General features: G+C 48.9%; 1 long non-coding RNA gene across 1 annotated transcript in view; it reads right to left on the bottom strand.

Moving 5' to 3' along the window:
* Positions 1-22,603, bottom strand: part of LOC135554696 (uncharacterized) — a 238,568-nt gene extending 215,965 nt beyond the window's left edge. Inside the window, exon 1 of the long non-coding RNA XR_010457720.1 lies at positions 21,915-22,603. This is a non-coding gene — a long non-coding RNA (uncharacterized LOC135554696). The remainder of the gene's footprint in view (positions 1-21,914) is intronic.
* Positions 22,604-24,455: the final 1,852 nt, after the last annotated feature.

The raw sequence follows: 24,455 nt of genomic DNA, 5'->3' as shown, positions 1-24,455 counted from the left end.
TCTACAGAGGACCATGCTCTACCAACTGGTCTACAGAGGACCATGCTCTACCAACTGGTCTACAGAGGACCATGCTCTACCAACTGGTCTACAGAGGACCATGCTCTACCAACTGGTCTACAGAGGACCATGCTCTACTAACTGGTCTACAGAGGACCATGCTCTACCAACTGGTCTACAGAGGACCATGCTCTACCAACTGGTCTACAGAGGACCATGCTCTACCAACTGGTCTACAGAGGACCATGCTCTACCAACTGGTCTACAGAGGACCATGCTCTACCAACTGGTCTACAGAGGACCATGCTCTACCAACTGGTCTACAGAGGACCATGCTCTACCAACTGGTCTACAGAGGACCATGCTCTACCAACTGGTCTACAGAGGACCATGCTCTACCAACTGGTCTACAGAGGACCATGCTCTACCAACTGGTCTACAGAGGACCATGCTCTACCAACTGGTCTACAGAGGACCATGCTCTACCAACTGGTCTACAGAGGACCATGCTCTACCAACTGGTCTACAGTCAACAGAGGACCATGCTCTACCAACTGGTCTACAGAGGACCATGCTCTACCAACTGGTCTACAGAGGACCATGCTCTACCAACTGGTCTACAGAGGACCATGCTCTACCAACTGGTCTACAGAGGACCATGCTCTACCAACTGGTCTACAGAGGACCATGCTCTACCAACTGGTCTACAGAGGACCATGCTCTACCAACTGGTCTACAGAGGACCATGCTCTACCAACTGGTCTACAGAGGCTCTACCAACCACAGAGGCTCTACCAACTGGTCTACAGAGGACCATGCTCTACCAACTGGTCTACAGAGGACCATGCTCTACCAACTGGTCTACAGAGGACCATGCTCTACCAACTGGTCTACAGAGGACCATGCTCTACTAACTGGTCTACAGAGGACCATGCTCTACCAACTGGTCTACAGAGGACCAAGCTCTACTAACTGATCTACAGAGCACCCTGCTCTTCTAAATGATCTACAGAGGACCATGCTCTTCTAACTGATCTACAGAGGATCACTCAGTAAACCCTGGCCTAAGAATATTCAAATAGGGCCCACTCCTGTCATGTCTGTGGAGGGGAGTGAATGACGGAGGACAGAAGGGAGGGAACAACGTTCTGGAGAGAAAAATAAATCTGGCCCCAGTGGTCATCACAGCTAATACACGCCAATAAGACCCTGGAGTGTAATCAGTGGCTCGTTACACTAGAGGGCGGCAGAGACTAACCCAGTAATGCCATGGAAGGACCAACTCTCGTAGTCAGTTGTACAACTGAATGCACTCAACTGAAGTGTGTCTTCCACATATAACCCAACCCCTCTGAATCAGAGAGGTGTGGGGGGCTGCCTTCCTCCACTTCATCGACATCCAGTTGATTCAACTGGTTTGGGCTCTAGCCTGGTCACAGACTGTGTGGTCTGGTCAACTCTTATGGTCATAGCAACAGCAAACTACTGGAATCTATGACAGTCACTTGATACATAACACATTGATAATATGCCAATACATGGCCCTGCAAAATTTAGTCAACACCTTCTCTTTCCAACATCCCGAGTTGCTATAATAACTAACGTTTATTCAGGATATGTTTAATTAAGAGAACAACCTTTGGGATGTGTCTGTGGCCATCTCTACCCCGTGCTGACACTGCAGTCGGAGTAGCTTCACCAGCTGGTGTTGGAGGGGATACAGGACAAAGCAATACAAACACAGTTCACAGACTGCTGGCTGTGAGGACTGCTCACCAAAAGGTCATGCATCCACCCAGTGTCCTCCCCTCTGTCTCTGAGCAGGACCCCTCTCCAACTACAGATTCCACAGCACTTGTGGCTATAACAACCTGAAGAAGTCTGAAAAGGCCAGTTTAACAATCACAGTCTGTTCAATACAGATCCCACACACACAGAACTACAGACACACGGATCTAACACACCTCATTGGTGATGTGGCTGCCGTGGTGGTCTGCTCTGTCTCGGGGGGGGAATCACACAGGACATTACACGCTCCTCTTCACACTGAAAATGTCTCATTTATTCACCCCCAGAAAGAATGAAAAGGAGAGCGAGACGGAGAGGGGGACAGAGAACGAGGGAGAAATTGAGAGAAGGACCTCCCTGAGTGGACATGGGCACTTCTTTATCTAGCTAGGTAATACACACACACCTTGAAATGTGGCCCCAAACACACACACACACACGTTGAAATGTGGCCCCACACACACACACACGTTGAAATGTGGCCCCACACACACACACACACGATCCGAGGAGTGAAAGAGAGCTAGTTAGTCGGAGGTGGTCACAGGTTTGGTGGAATGTGACGTCCTGAAAATGGAACACAATGACACAAAGAGAAGGAGTTTCCCTCCAAAAACAGGAGGGAACCCTCTCCTGTACTGTATAACCTCTCTCCTGTACTGTGTAACCTCTCTCCTGTACTGTGTAACCTCTCTCCTGTACTGTATAACCTCTCTCCTGTACTGTGTAACCTCTCTCCTGTACTGTATAACCTCTCTCCTGTACTGTATAACCTCTCTCCTGTACTGTATAACCTCTCTCCTGTACTGTATAACCTCTCTCCTGTACTGTATAACCTCTCTCCTGTACTGTGTAACCTCTCTCCTGTACTGTGTAACCTCTCTCCTGTACTGTGTACTGTGTAACCTCTCTCCTGTACTGTATAACCTCTCTCCTGTACTGTATAACCTCTCTCCTGTACTGTATAACCTCTCTCCTGTACTGTGTAACCTCTCTCCTGTACTGTATAACCTCTCTCCTGTACTGTGTAACCTCTCTCCTGTACTGTGTAACCTCTGTACTGTGTAACCTCTCTCCTGTACTGTATAACCTCTCTCCTGTACTGTATAACCTCTCTCCTGTACTGTATAACCTCTCTCCTGTACTGTGTAACTTCTCTCCTGTACTGTGTAACCTCTCTCCTGTACTGTGTAACCTCTCTCCTGTACTGTGTAACCTCTCTCCTGTACTGTATAACCTCTCTCCTGTACTGTATAACCTCTCTCCTGTACTGTTTAACCTCTCTCCTGTACTGTTTAACCTCTCTCCTGTACTGTGTAACTCTCTCTGTGTAACCTCTCTGTACTGTGTAACCTCTCTCCTGTACTGTGTAACCTCTCTCCTGTACTGTGTAACCTCTCTCCTGTACTGTGTAACCTCTCTCCTGTACTGTGTAACCTCTCTCCTGTACTGTATAACCTCTCTCCTGTACTGTATAACCTCTCTCCTGTACTGTATAACCTCTCTCCTGTACTGTGTAACCTCTCTCCTGTACTGTATAACCTCTCTCCTGTACTGTATAACCTCTCTCCTGTACTGTATAACCTCTCTCCTGTACTGTATAACCTCTCTCCTGTACTGTACTGTAACCTCTCTCCTGTACTGTATAACCTCTCTCCTGTAACCTCTCTCCTGTATAACCTCTCTCCTGTACTGTATAACCTCTCTCCTGTACTGTATAACCTCTCTCCTGTACTGTATAACCTCTCTCCTGTACTGTATAACCTCTCTCCTGTACTGTGTAACCTCTCTCCTGTACTGTATAACCTCTCTGTAAGCAACATGCAGCCACCTGGAGTTCAGAACATACGACTCTTCGACTCAGAAGTCATGAGGGTGGTCCTTACTTGTGTGCTAATTCTCACCTAATATGACACACACACAAAGAGAGACAGACATACCCGTAAAAACACACAGGGGCCTGCACACACACACACACACACACGACCTGCCTGAAAAACAACTATTCACACAGATCCCCTCTGAAAAACAACTATTCACACACAGACCTCCCCGAAAAACTACTATTCACACACAGACCCCCCCGAAAAACAACTATTCACACATAGACCCCACCGAAAAACAACTATTCATACAGACCCCCTCCGAAAAACAACTATTCACACACAGACCCCCCCGAAAAACAGTTATTCACACACAGACCTGCCTGAAAAATAACTATTCACACACAGACCTCCCCGAAAAACAACTATTCACACACAGACCTCCCCGAAAAACAACTATTCACACACAGACCTCCCCGAAAAACAACTATTCACACAGATCCTCCCCGAAAAACAACTATTCACACAGATCCCCTCTGAAAAACAACTATTCACACAGATCCCCTCTGAAAAACAACTATTCACACACAGACCCCCCCGAAAAACAACTATTCACACACAGACCCCCCGAAAAACAACTATTCACACACAGACCTCCCCGAAAAACAACTATTCACACACAGACCTCCCTGAAAAACAACTATTCACACACAGACCTCCCCGAAAAACAACTATTCACACAGATCCTCCCCGAAAAACAACTATTCACACAGATCCCCTCTGAAAAACAACTATTCACACAGATCCCCTCTGAAAAACAACTATTCACACACAGACCCCCCCGAAAAACAACTATTCACACACAGACCCCCCCGAAAAACAACTATTCACACACAGACCCCCCTGAAAAACAACTATTCACACACAGACCCCCCCGAAAAACAACTATTCATACAGACCCCCTCCGAAAAACAACTATTCACACACAGACCCCCCCGAAAAACAGCTATTCACACACAGACCTGCCTGAAAAATAACTATTCACACACAGATCTGCCTGAAAAACAGCTATTCACACACAGACCTGCCTGAAAAACAACTATTCACACACAGACCTGTCTGAAAAACAACTATTCACACACAGACCTGACTGAAAAACAACTATTCACACACAGACCTGCCTGAAAAACAGCTATTCACACACAGACCTGTCTGAAAAACAGCTATTCACACACAGACCTGCCTGAAAAACAACTATTCACACACAGACCTTTCTGAAAACAACTATTTTGCAGAGCCTCCTAGCTCAAGACATCCAGTCACTCAGATACAACAGTCCCTCACTGTTCCAGACAGTCTCTTTCTTCGCTCTCCTCCTGCCCTTGGGACAGCATCTCCCATTGACCAGTGTGTTAGAGGATCCATAGTATCCCTGTGTGGTGGTGGGAGGTGGGTCCTAGTGGGTGGTGCAGTCTGGCCTTCCTGTTGCTCTGAGCGGATAAAGCAGAGTCTCTGTCCTGACAGAGATGCCCCTGTACTCCACTGGGAGACTGGGAGAGTCTGTGTGTCTAACTGACTGACTGACTGTGCAGGGGGAGGGAGAGAAGGGAGCTAGACTGGACACATGCCCTCAGGCAACAACTTTACCTCCCTCTAGTCTACTTTCTCTCATTCACCCTTCTCCCTCTTCTCATTCATCTCTACCCTCTGTCCTCTTCTCATTCATCTCATTCAACTCTACCCTCTGTCCTCTTCTCTCTCCTCTCACTCATCTCTACCCTCTGTCCTCTTCTCTCTCCTCTCACTCATCTCTACCCTCTGTCCTCTTCTCTCTCCTCTCACTCATCTCTACCCTCTGTCCTCTCACTCATCTCTACCCTCTGTCCTCTTCTCTCTCCTCTCTTCTCACTCATCTCTACCCTTTGTCCTGTATCTGAGAGAAATTACCTGTATTGAATACAACAGGTGTAGACCTTACTGTGAAATGCTTACTTACAAGCCCTTAACCAACAATGCAGTTGTAAGAAAATAGAGTTAGAAAACATTTACTTAATAAACTAAAGTGAAAAAAATATACCTATATATAAAAAATAATTATAATGAGGCTATATAGAGAGGGTACCGGTACCGAGTCAGTGTGTAGGGTACAGGTTAGTCGAGGTAATTTGTGCATGTAGGTAGGGCTAAAGTGACTATGCATAGATAATAAACAGTGAGTGGCAGCACTGTAAAAACAAGTGGGGGTCAATGCAAATAGTCTGGGTAGCCATTTGATTAATTGGTCAGCCGTCATGGCTTGGGGGTAGAAGCTGTTTAGGAGCCTTTTGGACATAGACTGGCACTCTGGTACCACTTGCCATGTGGTAGCAGAGAGAACAGTCTATGACTTGGGTGACTGGAGTCTGACAATTTTTTGGTCCTTCCTCTGACACCGACTAGTATGGAGGTCCTGGATGGCAGGAAGCTTGGCCACAGTGATGTACTACCCTCTGTAGCGCCATACAGTCGGAGGCCGAGCAGTTGCCATACCAGGCAGTGATGCAACAGGTCAGGATGCTGTCGATGGTGCAGCTGTAGAACCTTTTGAGGATCTGGGGACCCAGGCCCAAACTTTTCATTCTCCTGAGGGGGAAAAGGCATTTTCCCCCCTCAGGCCCTCTTCACAACTGTCCCTCTTCACAACTGTCCCTCTTCACAACTGTCTTAGTGTGTTTTGACCATGATAGTTTGTTGGTTATGTGGACACCAAAGAACTTCAAACTCTCGATCCGCTCCATTACAGCCCTGTTGATGTGAATGGGGGCGTGTTCAGCCCTCCTTTTCTTGTAGTCCACAATCATCTCCTATGACCTGTATCTGAGAGATATGACCTGTATCTGAGAGATATGCCCTGTATCTGAGAGATATGACCTGTATCTGAGAGATATGACCTGTATCTGAGAGATATGACCTGTATCTGAGAGATATGACCTGTATCTGAGAGATATGACCTGTATCTGAGAGATATGACCTGTATCTGAGAGATATGACCTGTATCTGAGAGATATGACCAGAGATAGATATGACCTGTATCTGAGAGATATGACCTGTATCTGAGAGATATGACCTGTATCTGAGAGATATGACCTGTATCTGAGAGATATGACCTGTATCTGAGAGATATGACCTGTATCTGAGAGATATGACCTGTATCTGAGAGATATGACCTGTATCTGAGAGATATGACCTGTATCTGAGAGATATGACCTGCATCGGAGAGATATGACCTGTATCTGAGAGATATGAACAGTATCTGAGAGATATGACCTGTATCTGAGAGATATGACCTGTATCTGAGAGATATGACCTGTATCTGAGAGATATGACCTGTATCTAAGAGATATATTTTATTTATTTAACCTTTATTTAACTAGGCAAGTTAGTGAAGGACAAATGCTTATTTACAATGACGGCCTACCCCAGACGACAATGGGCCAATTGTGCGCCGCCCTATGGGTCTCTCAATCACCGCCAGTTGTGATACAGCCTGGAATCGAATCAGGGTCTGTAGTGACGCCTGAAACACTGATATGCAGTGCCTTGTGCCACTCGAGAGCCCACATGACCTGTATCTAAGAGAGAATGTAGACATGTTTGAGGAAGAGGTCTGTGAGACATAAGACTTCATGTGGATGATGGCATTACTTCATCAATGATGAAAGGACGAGGATGAACCACTCAGAGTGGAGGGACACTCTCCAGTGTTTCTGTAGCAGTGGTCCCTGGTCTGACGCTGACTGCTATAGCTGTCCTGTAAGAGTGGTCCCTGGTCTGATGCTGACTCTAGCTGTCCTGTAAGAGCGGTCCCTGGTCTGACGTTGACTGCTATAGCCCTCCTGTAAGAGTGGTCCCTGGTCTGATGCTGACTCTAGCTGTCCTGTAACAGTGGTCCCTGGTCTGATGCTGACTCTAGCTGTCCTGTAACAGTGGTCCCTGGTCTGACGCTGACTGCTATAGCCCTCCTGTAAGAGTGGTCCCTGGTCTGATGCTGACTCTAGCTGTCCTGTAAGAGTGGTCCCTGGTCTGACGCTGACTGCTATAGCCCTCCTGTAAGAGTGGTCCCTGGTCTGACGCTGACTGCTATAGCTGTCCTGTAAGAGTGGTCCCTGGTCTGATGCTGACTCTAGCTGTCCTGTAACAGTGGTCCCTGGTCTGACGCTGACTGCTATAGCTGTCCTGTAAGAGCGGTCCCTGGTCTGACGTTGACTGCTACAGCCGTCCTGTAAGAGCGGTCCCTGGTCTGACGCTGACTCTAGCTGTCCTGTAACAGTGGTCCCTGGTCTGACGCTGACTGCTATAGCCCTCCTGTAAGAGTGGTCCCTGGTCTGACGCTGACTGCTATAGCCCTCCTGTAAGAGTGGTCCCTGGTCTGACGCTGACTGCTATAGCCGTCCTGTAAGAGTGGTCCCTGGTCTGATGCTGACTCTAGCTGTCCTGTAAGAGTGGTCCCTGGTCTGACGCTGACTGCTATAGCCCTCCTGTAAGAGTGGTCCCTGGTCTGACGTTGACTGCTACAGCCGTCCTGTAAGAGAGGTCCCTGGTCTGATGCTGACTCTAGCTGTCCTGTAAGAGTGGTCCCTGGTCTGACGCTGACTGCTATAGCCCTCCTGTAAGAGTGGTCCCTGGTCTGACGCTGACTGCTATAGCCGTCCTGTAAGAGTGGTCCCTGGTCTGACGCTGACTGCTATAGCCGTCCTGTAAGAGTGGTGTGGTGTTCAGTTTGTTCAAAGGAGACTAAAGGTAAAGCTTGAATGACCACACATGGACTTGAAACCAACTGCTTGAAACTAATATTAGAGGGAAGAGGACAGTGGGTGGTAGTAGACTAACAGAGAGAGAGGACAATGGGTGGTGGTAGACTAACAGAGAGAGAGGACAATGGGTGGTGGTAGACTAACATTAGAGAGAGAGGACAGTGGGTGGTGGTAGACTAACAGAGGGAGAGGACAGAAGGTGGTGGTAGACTAACATTAGAGGGAGAGGACAGTAGGTGGTGGTAGACTAACAGAGGGGAGAGGACAATGGGTGGTGGTAGACTAACAGAGGGGAGAGGACAATGGGTGGTGGTAGACTAACATTAGAGGGAGAGGACAATGGGTGGTGGTAGACTAACAGAGGGGAGAGGACAATGGGTGGTGGTAGACTAATATTAGAGGGGAGAGGACAGAAGGTGGTGGTAGACTAATATTAGAGGGGAGAGGACAGAAGGTGGTGGTAGACTAACATTAGAGGGAGAGGACAATGGGTGGTGGTAGACTAACAGAGGGGAGAGGACAATGGGTGGTGGTAGACTAACAGAGGGGAGAGGACAATGGGTGGTGGTAGACTAACAGAGGGGAGAGGACAATGGGTGGTGGGTGGTGGTGGTGGTAGACTAACAGAGGGGAGAGGACAATGGGTGGTGGTAGACTAACAGAGGGGAGAGGACAATGGGTGGTGGTAGACTAACAGAGGAGAGAGGACAATGGGTGGTGGTAGACTAACAGAGGAGAGAGGACAATGGGTGGTGGTAGACTAACAGAGGAGAGTCTGATGCGACAATGGGTGGTGGTAGACTAACAGACAATGGGTGGTGGTAGACTAACAGAGGAGAGAGACAATGGGTGGTGGTAGACTAACAGAGGAGAGAGGACAATGGGTGGTGGTAGACTAACAGAGGAGAGAGGACAATGGGTGGTGGTAGACTAACAGAGGAGAGAGGACAATGGGTGGTGGTAGACTAACAGAGGAGAGAGGACAATGGGTGGTGGTAGACTAACAGAGGAGAGAGGACAATGGGTGGTGGTAGACTAACAGAGGAGAGAGGACAATGGGTGGTGGTAGACTAACAGAGGAGAGAGGACAATGGGTGGTGGTAGACTAACAGAGGAGAGAGGACAATGGGTGGTGGTAGACTAACAGAGGAGAGAGGACAATGGGTGGTGGTAGACTAACAGAGGAGAGAGGACAATGGGTGGTGGTAGACTAACAGAGGAGAGAGGACAATGGGTGGTGGTAGACTAACAGAGGAGAGAGGACAATGGGTGGTGGTAGACTAACAGAGGAGAGAGGACAATGGGTGGTAGACTAACAGGAGAGACTGGGTGGTGGTAGACTAACAGAGGAGAGAGGACAATGGGTGGTGGTAGACTAACAGAGGAGAGAGGACAATGGGTGGTGGTAGACTAACAGAGGAGAGAGGACAATGGGTGGTGGTAGACTAACAGAGGAGAGAGGACAATGGGTGGTGGTAGACTAACAGAGGAGAGAGGACAATGGGTGGTGGTAGACTAACAGAGGAGAGAGGACAATGGGTGGTGGTAGACTAACAGAGGAGAGAGGACAATGGGTGGTGGTAGACTAACAGAGGAGAGAGGACAATGGGTGGTGGTAGACTAACAGAGGAGAGAGGACAATGGGTGGTGGTAGACTAACAGAGGAGAGAGGACAATGGGTGGTGGTAGACTAACAGAGGAGAGAGGACAATGGGTGGTGGTAGACTAACAGAGGAGAGAGGACAATGGGTGGTGGTAGACTAACAGAGGAGAGAGGACAATGGGTGGTGGTAGACTAACAGAGGAGAGAGGACAATGGGTGGTGGTAGACTAACAGAGGGGAGAGGACAATGGGTGGTGGTAGACTAACAGAGGGGAGAGGACAATGGGTGGTGGTAGACTAACAGAGGGGAGAGGACAATGGGTGGTGGTAGACTAACAGAGGAGAGAGGACAATGGGTGGTGGTAGACTAACAGAGGAGAGAGGACAATGGGTGGTGGTAGACTAACAGAGAGGAGAGAGGACAATGGGTGGTGGTAGACTAACAGAGGAGAGAGGACAATGGGTGGTGGTAGACTAACAGAGGAGAGAGGACAATGGGTGGTGGTAGACTAACAGAGGAGAGAGGACAATGGGTGGTGGTAGACTAACAGAGGAGAGAGGACAATGGGTGGTGGTAGACTAACAGAGGAGAGAGGACAATGGGTGGTGGTAGACTAACAGAGGAGAGAGGACAATGGGTGGTGGTAGACTAACAGAGGGGAGAGGACAATGGGTGGTGGTAGACTAACAGAGGAGAGAGGACAATGGGTGGTGGTAGACTAACAGAGGAGAGAGGACAATGGGTGGTGGTAGACTAACAGAGGAGAGAGGACAATGGGTGGTGGTAGACTAACAGAGGAGAGAGGACAATGGGTGGTGGTAGACTAACAGAGGAGAGAGGACAATGGGTGGTGGTAGACTAACAGAGGAGAGAGGACAATGGGTGGTGGTAGACTAACAGAGGAGAGAGGACAATGGGTGGTGGTAGACTAACAGAGGAGAGAGGACAATGGGTGGTGGTAGACTAACAGAGGAGAGAGGACAATGGGTGGTGGTAGACTAACAGAGGAGAGAGGACAATGGGTGGTGGTAGACTAACAGAGGAGAGAGGACAATGGGTGGTGGTAGACTAACAGAGGAGAGAGGACAATGGGTGGTGGTAGACTAACAGAGGAGAGAGGACAATGGGTGGTGGTAGACTAACAGAGGAGAGAGGACAATGGGTGGTGGTAGACTAACAGAGGAGAGAGGACAATGGGTGGTGGTAGACTAACAGAGGAGAGAGGACAATGGGTGGTGGTAGACTAACAGAGGGGAGAGGACAATGGGTGGTGGTAGACTAACAGAGGAGAGAGGACAATGGGTGGTGGTAGACTAACAGAGGAGAGAGGACAATGGGTGGTGGTAGACTAACAGAGGAGAGAGGACAATGGGTGGTGGTAGACTAACAGAGGAGAGAGGACAATGGGTGGTGGTAGACTAACAGAGGAGAGAGGACAATGGGTGGTGGTAGACTAACAGAGGAGAGAGGACAATGGGTGGTGGTAGACTAACAGAGGAGAGAGGACAATGGGTGGTGGTAGACTAACAGAGGAGAGAGGACAATGGGTGGTGGTAGACTAACAGAGGAGAGAGGACAATGGGTGGTGGTAGACTAACAGAGGAGAGAGGACAATGGGTGGTGGTAGACTAACAGAGGAGAGAGGACAATGGGTGGTGGTAGACTAACAGAGGAGAGAGGACAATGGGTGGTGGTAGACTAACAGAGGAGAGAGGACAATGGGTGGTGGTAGACTAACAGAGGAGAGAGGACAATGGGTGGTGGTAGACTAACAGAGGAGAGAGGACAATGGGTGGTGGTAGACTAACAGAGGAGAGAGGACAATGGGTGGTGGTAGACTAACAGAGGAGAGAGGACAATGGGTGGTGGTAGACTAACAGAGGAGAGAGGACAATGGGTGGTGGTAGACTAACAGAGGAGAGAGGACAATGGGTGGTGGTAGACTAACAGAGGAGAGAGGACAATGGGTGGTGGTAGACTAACAGAGGAGAGAGGACAATGGGTGGTGGTAGACTAACAGAGGGGAGAGGACAATGGGTGGTGGTAGACTAACAGAGGAGAGAGGACAATGGGTGGTGGTAGACTAACAGAGGGGAGAGGACAATGGGTGGTGGTAGACTAACAGAGGAGAGAGGACAATGGGTGGTGGTAGACTAACAGAGGAGAGAGGACAATGGGTGGTGGTAGACTAACAGAGGAGAGAGGACAATGGGTGGTGGTAGACTAACAGAGGAGAGAGGACAATGGGTGGTGGTAGACTAACAGAGGGAGAGGACAATGGGTGGTGGTAGACTAACAGAGGAGAGAGGACAATGGGTGGTGGTAGACTAACAGAGGAGAGAGGACAATGGGTGGTGGTAGACTAACAGAGGGAGAGGACAATGGGTGGTGGTAGACTAACAGAGGAGAGAGGACAATGGGTGGTGGTAGACTAACAGAGGAGAGAGGACAATGGGTGGTGGTAGACTAACAGAGGAGAGAGGACAATGGGTGGTGGTAGACTAACAGAGGAGAGAGGACAATGGGTGGTGGTAGACTAACAGAGGAGAGAGGACAATGGGTGGTGGTAGACTAACAGAGGAGAGAGGACAATGGGTGGTGGTAGACTAACAGAGGAGAGAGGACAATGGGTGGTGGTAGACTAACAGAGGAGAGAGGACAATGGGTGGTGGTAGACTAACAGAGGAGAGAGGACAATGGGTGGTGGTAGACTAACAGAGGGGAGAGGACAATGGGTGGTGGTAGACTAACAGAGGAGAGAGGACAATGGGTGGTGGTAGACTAACAGAGGAGAGAGGACAATGGGTGGTGGTAGACTAACAGAGGAGAGAGGACAATGGGTGGTGGTAGACTAACAGAGGAGAGAGGACAATGGGTGGTGGTAGACTAACAGAGGAGAGAGGACAATGGGTGGTGGTAGACTAACAGAGGAGAGAGGACAATGGGTGGTGGTAGACTAACAGAGGAGAGAGGACAATGGGTGGTGGTAGACTAACAGAGGAGAGAGGACAATGGGTGGTGGTAGACTAACAGAGGAGAGAGGACAATGGGTGGTGGTAGACTAACAGAGGAGAGAGGACAATGGGTGGTGGTAGACTAACAGAGGAGAGAGGACAATGGGTGGTGGTAGACTAACAGAGGAGAGAGGACAATGGGTGGTGGTAGACTAACAGAGGGGAGAGGACAATGGGTGGTGGTAGACTAACAGAGGGGAGAGGACAATGGGTGGTGGTAGACTAACAGAGGGAGAGGACAATGGGTGGTGGTAGACTAACAGAGGGGAGAGGACAATGGGTGGTGGTAGACTAACAGAGGGGAGAGGACAATGGGTGGTGGTAGACTAACAGAGGGGAGAGGACAATGGGTGGTGGTAGACTAACAGAGGAGAGAGGACAATGGGTGGTGGTAGACTAACAGACAATGGGTGGTGGTAGACTAACAGAGGAGAGGACAATGGGTGGTGGTAGACTAACAGAGGAGAGAGGACAATGGGTGGTGGTAGACTAACAGAGGAGAGAGGACAATGGGTGGTGGTAGACTAACAGAGGGGAGAGGACAATGGGTGGTGGTAGACTAACAGAGGAGAGAGGACAATGGGTGGTGGTAGACTAACAGAGGAGAGAGGACAATGGGTGGTGGTAGACTAACAGAGGAGAGGACAATGGGTGGTGGAGGACAATGGGTGGTGGTAGACTAACAGAGGGAGAGGACAATGGGTGGTGGTAGACTAACAGAGGGGAGAGGACAATGGGTGGTGGTAGACTAACAGAGGAGAGAGGACAATGGGTGGTGGTAGACTAACAGAGGAGAGAGGACAATGGGTGGTGGTAGACTAACAGAGGGAGAGGACAATGGGTGGTGGTAGACTAACAGAGGAGAGAGGACAATGGGTGGTGGTAGACTAACAGAGGAGAGAGGACAATGGGTGGTGGTAGACTAACAGAGGAGAGAGGACAATGGGTGGTGGTAGACTAACAGAGGAGAGAGGACAATGGGTGGTGGTAGACTAACAGAGGAGAGAGGACAATGGGTGGTGGTAGACTAACAGAGGAGAGAGGACAATGGGTGGTGGTAGACTAACAGAGGAGAGAGGACAATGGGTGGTGGTAGACTAACAGAGGAGAGAGGACAATGGGTGGTGGTAGACTAACAGAGGGGAGAGGACAATGGGTGGTGGTAGACTAACAGAGGAGAGAGGACAATGGGTGGTGGTAGACTAACAGAGGAGAGGACAATGGGTGGTGGTAGACTAACAGAGGAGAGAGGACAATGGGTGGTGGTAGACTAACAGAGGGGAGAGGACAATGGGTGGTGGAAGACTAACAGAGGAGAGAGGACAATGGGTGGTGGTAGACTAACAGAGGAGAGAGGACAATGGGTGGTGGTAGACTAACAGAGGGGAGAGGACAATGGGTGGTGGTAGACTAACAGAGGAGAGAGGACAATGGGTGGTGGTAGACTAACAGAGGAGAGAGGACAATGGGTGGTGGTAGACTAACAGAGGGGAGAGGACAATGGGTGGTGGTAGACTAACAGAGGAGAGAGGACAATGGGTGGTGGTAGACTAACAGAGGAGAGAGGACAATGGGTGGTGGAAGACTAACAGAGGAGAGAGGACAATGGGTGGTGGTAGACTAACAGAGGAGAGAGGACAATGGGTGGTGGTAGACTAACAGAGGAGAGAGGACAATGGGTGGTGGAAGACTAACAGAGGGGAGAGGACAATGGGTGGTGGAAGACTAACAGAGGAGAGAGGACAATGGGTGGTGGTAGACTAACAGAGGAGAGAGGACAATGGGTGGTGGTAGACTAACAGAGGAGAGAGGACAATGGGTGGTGGAAGACTAACAGAGGTGAGAGGACAATGGGTGGTGGTAGACTAACAGAGGAGAGAGGACAATGGGTGGTGGTAGACTAACAGAGGAGAGAGGACAATGGGTGGTGGTAGACTAACAGAGGAGAGAGGACAATGGGTGGTGGTAGACTGACAGAGGAGAGAGGACAATGGGTGGTGGAAGACAAACAGAGGGGAGAGGACAGTGGGTGGTGGTAGACTAACAGAGGAGAGAGGACAATGGGTGGTGGAAGACTAACAGAGGAGAGAGGACAATGGGTGGTGGTAGACTAACAGAGGAGAGAGGACAATGGGTGGTGGTAGACTAACAGAGGAGAGAGGACAATGGGTGGTGGTAGACTAACAGAGGAGAGAGGACAATGGGTGGTGGTAGACTAACAGAGGAGAGAGGACAATGGGTGGTGGTAGACTAACAGAGGGGAGAGGACAATGGGTGGTGGTAGACTAACAGAGGGGAGAGGACAATGGGTGGTGGTAGACTAACAGAGGGGAGAGGACAATGGGTGGTGGTAGACTAACAGAGGGTAGAGGACAATGGGTGGTGGTAGACTAACAGAGGGGAGAGGACAATGGGTGGTGGTAGACTAACAGAGGGGAGAGGACAATGGGTGGTGGTAGACTAACAGAGGGGAGAGGACAATGGGTGGTGGTAGACTAACAGAGGGGAGAGGACAATGGGTGGTGGTAGACTAACAGAGGGGAGAGGACAATGGGTGGTGGTAGACTAACAGAGGGGAGAGGACAATGGGTGGTGGTAGACTAACAGAGGGGAGAGGACAATGGGTGGTGGTAGACTAACAGAGGGGAGAGGACAATGGGTGGTGGTAGACTAACAGAGGGGAGAGGACAATGGGTGGTGGTAGACTAACAGAGGGAGAGGACAATGGGTGGTGGTAGACTAACAGAGGGGAGAGGACAATGGGTGGTGGTAGACTAACAGAGGGGAGAGGACAATGGGTGGTGGTAGACTAACAGAGGGGAGAGGACAATGGGTGGTGGTAGACTAACAGAGGGGAGAGGACAATGGGTGGTGGTAGACTAACAGAGGGGAGAGGACAATGGGTGGTGGTAGACTAACAGAGGGGAGAGGACAATGGGTGGTGGTAGACTAACAGAGGGGAGAGGACAATGGGTGGTGGAAGACTAACAGAGGAGAGAGGACAATGGGTGGTGGTAGACTAACAGAGGGGAGAGGACAATGGGTGGTGGTAGACTAACAGAGGGGAGAGGACAATGGGTGGTGGTAGACTAACAGAGGAGAGAGGACAATGGGTGGTGGTAGACTAACAGAGGAGAGAGGACAATGGGTGGTGGTAGACTAACAGAGGAGAGAGGACAATGGGTGGTGGTAGACTAACAGAGGGGAGAGGACAATGGGTGGTGGTAGACTAACAGAGGAGAGAGGACAATGGGTGGTGGTAGACTAACAGAGGAGAGAGGACAATGGGTGGTGGTAGACTAACAGAGGAGAGAGGACAATGGGTGGTGGTAGACTAACAGAGGAGAGAGGACAATGGGTGGTGGTAGACTAACAGAGGAGAGAGGACAATGGGTGGTGGTAGACTAACAGAGGAGAGAGGACAATGGGTGGTGGTAGACTAACAGAGGAGAGGACAATGGGTGGTGGTAGACTAACAGAGGAGAGAGGACAATGGGTGGTGGTAGACTAACAGAGGAGAGAGGACAATGGGTGGTGGTAGACTAACAGAGGAGAGAGGACAATGGGTGGTGGTAGACTAACAGAGGAGAGAGGACAATGGGTGGTGGTAGACTAACAGAGGAGAGAGGACAATGGGTGGTGGTAGACTAACAGAGGGGAGAGGACAATGGGTGGTGGAAGACTAACAGAGGAGAGAGGACAATGGGTGGTGGTAGACTAACAGAGGAGAGAGGACAATGGGTGGTGGTAGACTAACAGAGGAGAGAGGACAATGGGTGGTGGTAGACTAACAGAGGAGAGAGGACAATGGGTGGTGGTAGACTAACAGGACAACAGGAGAGAATCACCAACGGAGGAAAAATCCCCAAAGCGCTGAGAAAAACCATCTTGCTTAAAATCAGACACACGCTTTCACCCTCCCTCCCCTCCCTCCCCTCCCTCCCCAGTCACACACAGACACACACAGACACACACAGACACACACAGACACATATACACCTCCGAACAAAGGTGCCATTTTTCTCAGGAAGGGTCAGCAGTTCCCTCCATCAGACAGGGGCTTGTTCTTGGTCGGAGGGAGCTAGGATCTGGGCTGCCCAATCTCAGGCCACCCTCCCCTAGCTCCCCTGGCTCCGACTGGCCCCCTCCAACACCGGCCCCCTCCCACCCCAGAGACAAGCTCCCCATTGTTCCTGCACCACTAAGAAGTGACAGTTCTCCTGGTCAGAACCAACTTTAGAGCCATTCTAAACACACACACACACAAGGTTTTTGAAAAGTCATGGGACAGTTATTTCTGGTATGGTTGATGATGTCAATGGGAATTCAAGTATTTCCTCACAGAGCAGTTTCCAGGGTCCGTGGGAAACCAGAGTCCCGTCTTTATATTAAGGCAAGATGTACAAACCACATTTACTATGAACATGCACAATTATGTCATAAATGAATCACTCATCTCCTATTCAATTTCCCTTCAGTCAATTCAGAAGGCCATGACATCCTCCACTCTAATGTTCACCTGGAGGTCATGTCCACCAGGGTGCCACCAACACACACACACACACACACACACACACACACACACACACACACACACACACACACACACACACACACACACACACACACACACACACACAGTGTTAGCAGACCAGAGACAGCACAGTACCCAAGGTGAAACTTCAGTCAGTTTGGACATGATAAATCCCCACTGAGCTTAAGCCTGTAAACACACCATTAACCCTCTGCTCCACCGCAGCAACATGGTCTGTTCACCTTCAAACACCATTCATCACAGGGACTATGACACTCCTCCTGCTGCAGGTCTGTATGGGCACGCCAGCACACGGCAGGTCCTGGTGCACGGATTCTGTCACGAGACCCGTATTGCCCTGTGAGTAGATTACACACACCCAATGGTTCCTAACGTTTGGTGAATGTTCCCTGGGTGTTGTTGGACTATCACAGCCCTCCTGCAGGCCTGTATTATTTAGGCTTCGGGTCCTGTCTGGAGAACGTGTCTGGCTCTGTCTCTGTCATTGAAGCAGGTACAACAGGGTAAACTAGGGCCTGGGCAGCAATGTCGTCTGAATGTTCCCACAGCGTTGCAAGACGATCACACTCCCTCCTGCAGGCCGCCTGTCTGGGCTAATATCCACAAAGTGTCTCAACGTTGGAGTGCGACTACAATAAGATTATATTGACAGGGGAACCTGATCCTAGATCAGCGCTCCTTTGATTCGCTTTGTGAATAGACAAACACTTTGTCACTGAGGCAGATACAGGTCTGTGAGTAGAGTACAGAGTACACAACTCCCTGTTGTCTGAACGCTCCCCGAGTGTTGTGCAAACTGAGGTAATGTCCCGTGACCGCAGCGCATCAAAGGCTTTTACATACAGAACAAGACCAACGCTACAGAAACACCAGCTACCCAGGACGGCGACAGGGGCGTGTCCGTCCTTTCTGACGAACCAAGTGTCAACGTTTCTGTGAGCGATTTCCTGTCCTATCAATGTTTCAGTGTGTGGTGTAAAATAATCTGGCAGGACTTTGTGTAGAAATCTCTCACAGCAGCGTTATAAATGGATACTGTACGTCTAGATATTACCATGTTACAACTGTTGATCCTATTTAGAGGGTTAAGCTTTGCAATGAGGCCAAGAAATATAGAAAAATCTACAGACAACGCCACACTCCATAAGTAAAATAAACTCCATAATATATGTTGCCTGCAGTCATGGCAAATGTCTCCATTTGGCTCAGAGGTTGTGTTGCCAAAATAACTCAGACGTTCAGTAATGAGAGAAAGACTTGTAGCAAAACATCAGTGAAGTAAATGTCGACTTGTTAACCGAGTCTGACCCTGTTGTGGATGCCTCTCACCGCTGTGGTTCACCACACGCCTATCGTATCACACTGCAGCCAGCTCCTTCAACTCTGCTAGAAAGCTGCTTCCTCATTTACTGCTCGCAGACTCATTTTAAGCAGCTATAAGCTGAGTCCAAAAAAATGAAAGAAACTCAACAATCTAAAATATGATTTCCTGAAATGTTGTGACAGGCAGGCCTGGGGAGTGTGGTGTGTTGTGCTGTGCAGACAGTGTACCTCTCCAGGCCTGGCTGGGGAGTGTGTTGTGTTGTGCAGACAGTGTACCTCTCCAGGCCTGGCTGGGGAGTGTGTTGTGTTGTGCTGTGCAGACAGTGTACCTCTCCAGGCCTGGCTGGGGAGTGTGTGTGTTGTGCTGTGCAGACAGTGTACCTCTCCAGGCCTGGCTGGGGAGTGTGTTGTGTTGTGCTGTGCAGACAGTGTACCTCTCCAGGCCTGGCTGGGGAGTGTGTTGTGTTGTGCTGTGCAGACAGTGTACCTCTCCAGGCCTGGCTGGGGAGTGTGTTGTGTTGTGCTGTGCAGACAGTGTACCTCTCCACGCCTGGCTGGGGAGAGTGGTGTGTTGTGTTGTGCAGACAGTGTACCTCTCCAGGCCTGGCTGGGGAGTGTGTTGTGCTCTGTTGTGCTGTGCAGACAGTGTACCTCTCCAGGCCTGGCTGGGGAGTGTGTTGTGCTCTGTTGTGCTGTGCAGACAGTGTACCTCTCCAGGCCTGGCTGGGGAGTGTGGTGTGTTGTGCTGTGAAGACAGTGTACCTCTCCAGGCCTGCACCACACAGGTCCAGGTCAGCCTAGCCGTGTGCAGGACAGATGCCGAGTGTGAGACGGGTCCCGTAAACAGAGCCCCGACACACATCCCTCCCGGAAGAAGAGGCCCAATCGAAGAAGGGAGCGGAATAAAAACGACATTAAAAACACCCAGTGTTTTGTGAAGGTCCGCTCGTTGACACAAAGTCTGTCTCTGTGTCCCTCTCGCGGTGCCCTGATAAAGGAATGATTGTGTGTCGGGGGCTCTGACTGAGTTTATTTGACACTCCAGCTCCTTTTGTGGAGGCAAGTGTCCCACCGCCTATGGCCTCCATGAGAGTCACTTGGCGTTGGACAGAGGGTCCCTCTTCAGAGGAGAAAGGGCTCTTGTTTGGGGAAGATTTTAATGGGGGAGGGGTTGCAGGGGGGTTGGAGGGGTGGTGCTGCTCTGCCCTCTGTGGTGTATACAGGCAGGCATATAGTGGGGTCTCTGTCCCCGGACCTCAACAATAGACTGAATTCTTTACTGCTAAGGAACTGGAGGTGGAGAAAGAGAGGGATGGAGGGTGAGGAGAGGAGATGCTTCTTAAGGGCTGAGGAGGCATCTTGAGAGAGAGAGAGAGAGAAAGAGAAAAAGAGAGAGAAAGAGAGAGAGAGAGACTGTCTTAAACCATGTACTTTATGTGCAGACCAGAGCTCCCAGGGACGTAGAGTAAACAGTCTTAACAGCTTTGAAATGACAAACCATTCAGTGACACAGAGGACTCATAATTAGGACTCATAGTTGCTCATAATGAGCTGTGAGCATCTATCCTCATGGGCAGAAGTGCTGCAGTACACCATGGGAAACAGCATATCCAGTTGCCAAGCTGCTTCAACCCCAGATAATGTCCACTGTCTATCATCATGGAAACAGGCACACACACAAAACAGCATCTCACATGGTCCTTAATGACAATGGGGAAAAGTGAGAGCAATACTTTGGTACGGTGGTCAATTAATCCCAAATCAAATGTATGAAATAATTGGACCACAGCAGGTGATATGCATATGAAAGAGAGTGAATAGATTTATAGTCTGTAACCATGCAATTACCCATGTTTACCCATTGCATGAGTAGGCCTAAACTGTCTGCATGATAGCATTAGCATGTGATGATGACAGTTGCATTGAAAGGCTTCCCTGTGTCATAGCAACCACTCCCAAGTTATTTAGTCACAGCTGAGTAGAGTGATATGGGAGAGGTGACAAGCCTGTACACTGAGTGTACAAAGCATGAAGAATCCCTGGCCTTTACATGACAATGACTGACCAAGTGAATCCAGGTGAAAGATATGATCCCTCATTGATGTCCCTTACTGATGTAATCCACGTCAATCAGTATAGATGAAGAGGAGGAGACAGGTTAAAGGAGGATGTTTAAGTCTTGAGACAATTGAGAAATGGATTGTGTATGTGTCATTCACGGGGTGAATGGCCAATACAACATATTTAATTGCCTTTAAACGGGGTAGTAGGTAGTAGTAGTCCTAAATCATAGCACAACTGGGTGGTGGCACGCACCTCTCCGAGCGCAGATGGCTGGGTCAAACGCTGTGAGTATATTCCCGTTAAGCGCTTGAACGCTCGCTCATGACAGGTTTTCAACTCAAGGGGGCTTCAAAGATCTATTCCTCTTCTGAATTATACGAAACTGCAAACCAGTTGTAATATGTGTTACATACAGGCGTAACGCCACAGAGGCATTTGCATGGAGACTTGGCATGCTTGGCGCGCACTGGCAGCAAACATGCACCATAACCGGGAGGGTGAAGCCGTTCCAGAGAACCGACGAATAATAATAATAATAATATATCCCATTTAGCAGACGCTTTTGTCCAAAGCGACTTACAAGTCGGCTGGGGCCACTACTTTTACATACGCATATGGGTGGTCCCAGCGGGAATCGAACCCACGACGCTTGGCGTTGCAAGCGCCATGCTCTACCGACTGAGCCACACAGGACCCCCCACACAGGACGAACAGCTGAACTATTAGGAGATAGGTAAAGTCAACAATACTCAAAACCTCCTTACTCGGTATCTATAAAACATCCCATGACATTCGGTATCATCTCCTGCATTACAAGAAGCTATGTCATTTATATGAGGTGTCTGAGATTTCCCCACAACGTTACACTAGGAAACACTATACTGAGATAAAATTGTAAAACGTTTGAAATACCGGAACAGCAAGAAAGAGGACTAAGAATTCCACTGTACCTGTCAGGTAATAATCCATTAAGGAGTGCGTAATGGGATAATCCATTCCGTTTAATGTCCAAAACATGGGTAACAATTCCCCCAATATATACCACAAAAACATACTATCCAATCCCATTGCACTGTTCAAACCATCCTGCAAATCATCCAACATCGTAGTGATCCAGCATTGTGCGTGTTATTTCCATCGGTAACCGCTGAACTTTAGCCATCGGTCACTGCGAATAGGATATCCTCAAGAGACCCATTGACCGGCGTGTCTGTGCCAGACCATAGGAGTCCCTGCACCGGACCTCTCTGGTTCTGTAGTTGGGTGTCAATGCGAACGCTGTAGCTTGACACACGTTCCGCGTAAAAGACGTCAAGACACAGTTATCCAGTAGAACAATTCATAAAGGTTGTATTGAATCCAGAAAAATGTATCCTTATAAATTCCAGTTTTCAGAATAACAATAATTCCCTCACGTGTAATGAATCCTCTCTGCGCGACTCCTGAGAAAAGCGGGTTTCAAAATTCTCCACGGATGAAGGAAACAGACAAATCCATATGATCAATTGTAAATGTGACATCCTTGTAATCCTGAATGATAAGTAATATCCAGAGTAGGACCACTACACACTGGTGTGGTCGCAGCCGCTCCTCATCCACACACCCACGTCAAGCGTCCTCCCCGAGAGCCGAAGCTGCACTGAGCCATGCTTAGTGTAGTACAGCACACTGCATTCCAGGCTCACCTGACGTAGTGAAGCAATGCGCGATGGGAAATGTAGTGTAAAGCTGTTAGTGGTTTGTTACCCTTCTGTGGTGTGACTTACAGCTTGCTACATTAAGATAGTTTCTTATAATTTGTATTAACCACAAACAGATTCAGGGTGAAATCATAGATCCAAGCGATAGGATAATGAAAATGACTAGATGATTGGTTGACATTATTGATGCACGCACTCAATTTGGTACACGCTGGTTGTCACGTTCATCGTAACGAGGAGACCAAGGCCCAGCGTGATGAGTATACATTCCTCTTTATTAAAGGGAGAACACTTAAACAAAACAACAAAACGACCGTGAAGCTATAAACACTGGTGCTGACACAGGCAACTAATGCATAGACAATAACCCACGAAATACCCCAGGAATATGGCTACCTGAATATGGTCCCCAATCAGAGACAACGACAAACAGCTGCCTCTGATTGAGAACCAATCTAGGCAACCATAGACATAAAAACACCTAGACCTAGAAAAACCCCATAAACATACAAAAACCCTAGACAGGTCAAAAACACATATATCACCCTCGTCACACCCTGACCGAACCAAAATAATAAACAAAACAAAGAATACTAAGGTCAGGGCGTGACACTGGTACAGTATTTTTTGCCCTTTCATTTATATGTTTTAGCATTTAAGAATCTCTCTGGGGATGGACTTCAGCCACATGTCTAGTCTCGTATATGGTTCAGAAATGACCTATTTATTTACATGAGCAAGATACTGTATATACCCATGATATAGTTTGCCTACAACTATAAGGATACCTGTGGTATATGAACAATACAGCCAACATTAAAGACATCATTTGACATAAGTAATTAGCAACGATTCTCCCATCTACGCTTCAATTATAAATCTGTGGCTACTCCAGACCAGTTCCACTCCTCAACCTGAAGTGTCATATTGTTGTGACATAGCCTAGCGTGTGACATAGCCTAGCGTGTGACATAGCCTAGCGCGTGACGTAGCCTAGCGTGTGACAGACCCTAGCGTGTGACAGAGCCTAGCGTGTGACATAGCCTAGCGTGTGACGTAGCCTAGCGTGCGATGTAGCCTAGCGTGTGACATAGCCTAGCGTGTGACAGACCCTAGCGTGTGACAGAGCCTAGCGTGTGACATAGCCTAGCGTGTGACATAGCCTAGCGTGTGACATAGCCTAGCGTGTGACATAGCCTAGCGTGTGAGTTGCTAAGGTCACTAGAGTGAGTAATAGTGTTCTGCAGTCATTCCAGGGAGATATGAGGGTTGTCGGTGCCTTGAACCACCTTCCCATGAATGAACCACTTGTCTTCCTTAGTTACCTCACTAACTACTTTAATGTCTTAATCACCTCCAGGATATAACTTTTATATCTGGAATCAGGAGTTCTAATGCTGGAAAATAAGGAGTGGATTCCATGGGAATGGATAAGGGGCTGTATTTCCCCCTCATGGAACATGATATGAGGTGCTGATCTAGGATCAGTTTAGCCTTTCAGATCCATATTAAATAAGAACTATAGCTACTTTAACCGTTGCCTATTTCTCCCAGACGTGTTGTGTATAGGGTAATGATCACTGACTGTGTCCAATTGCCCAACAACACAGAGACTGAAACTACTGGTTGTGCCAATCTCACCATTTCTATGATGTAGCCTGCTCTGAAAGTGAGGCTAGTAAATGAACAATGACAACAACTGATATTGAGGAGGAACTTGGGGGGCGGGGGACAATTCATCATTTTGGAAACACTTTATAATACATTTTGTGAATTAGTGTTACGATATTT

The sequence above is a fragment of the Oncorhynchus masou genome, chromosome 14, assembly GCF_036934945.1.
Source record: "Oncorhynchus masou masou isolate Uvic2021 chromosome 14, UVic_Omas_1.1, whole genome shotgun sequence".
In the NCBI taxonomy this organism is placed as follows: Eukaryota; Metazoa; Chordata; class Actinopteri; order Salmoniformes; family Salmonidae; genus Oncorhynchus; species Oncorhynchus masou.
This window is presented reverse-complemented; position numbering and strand designations above follow the sequence as displayed.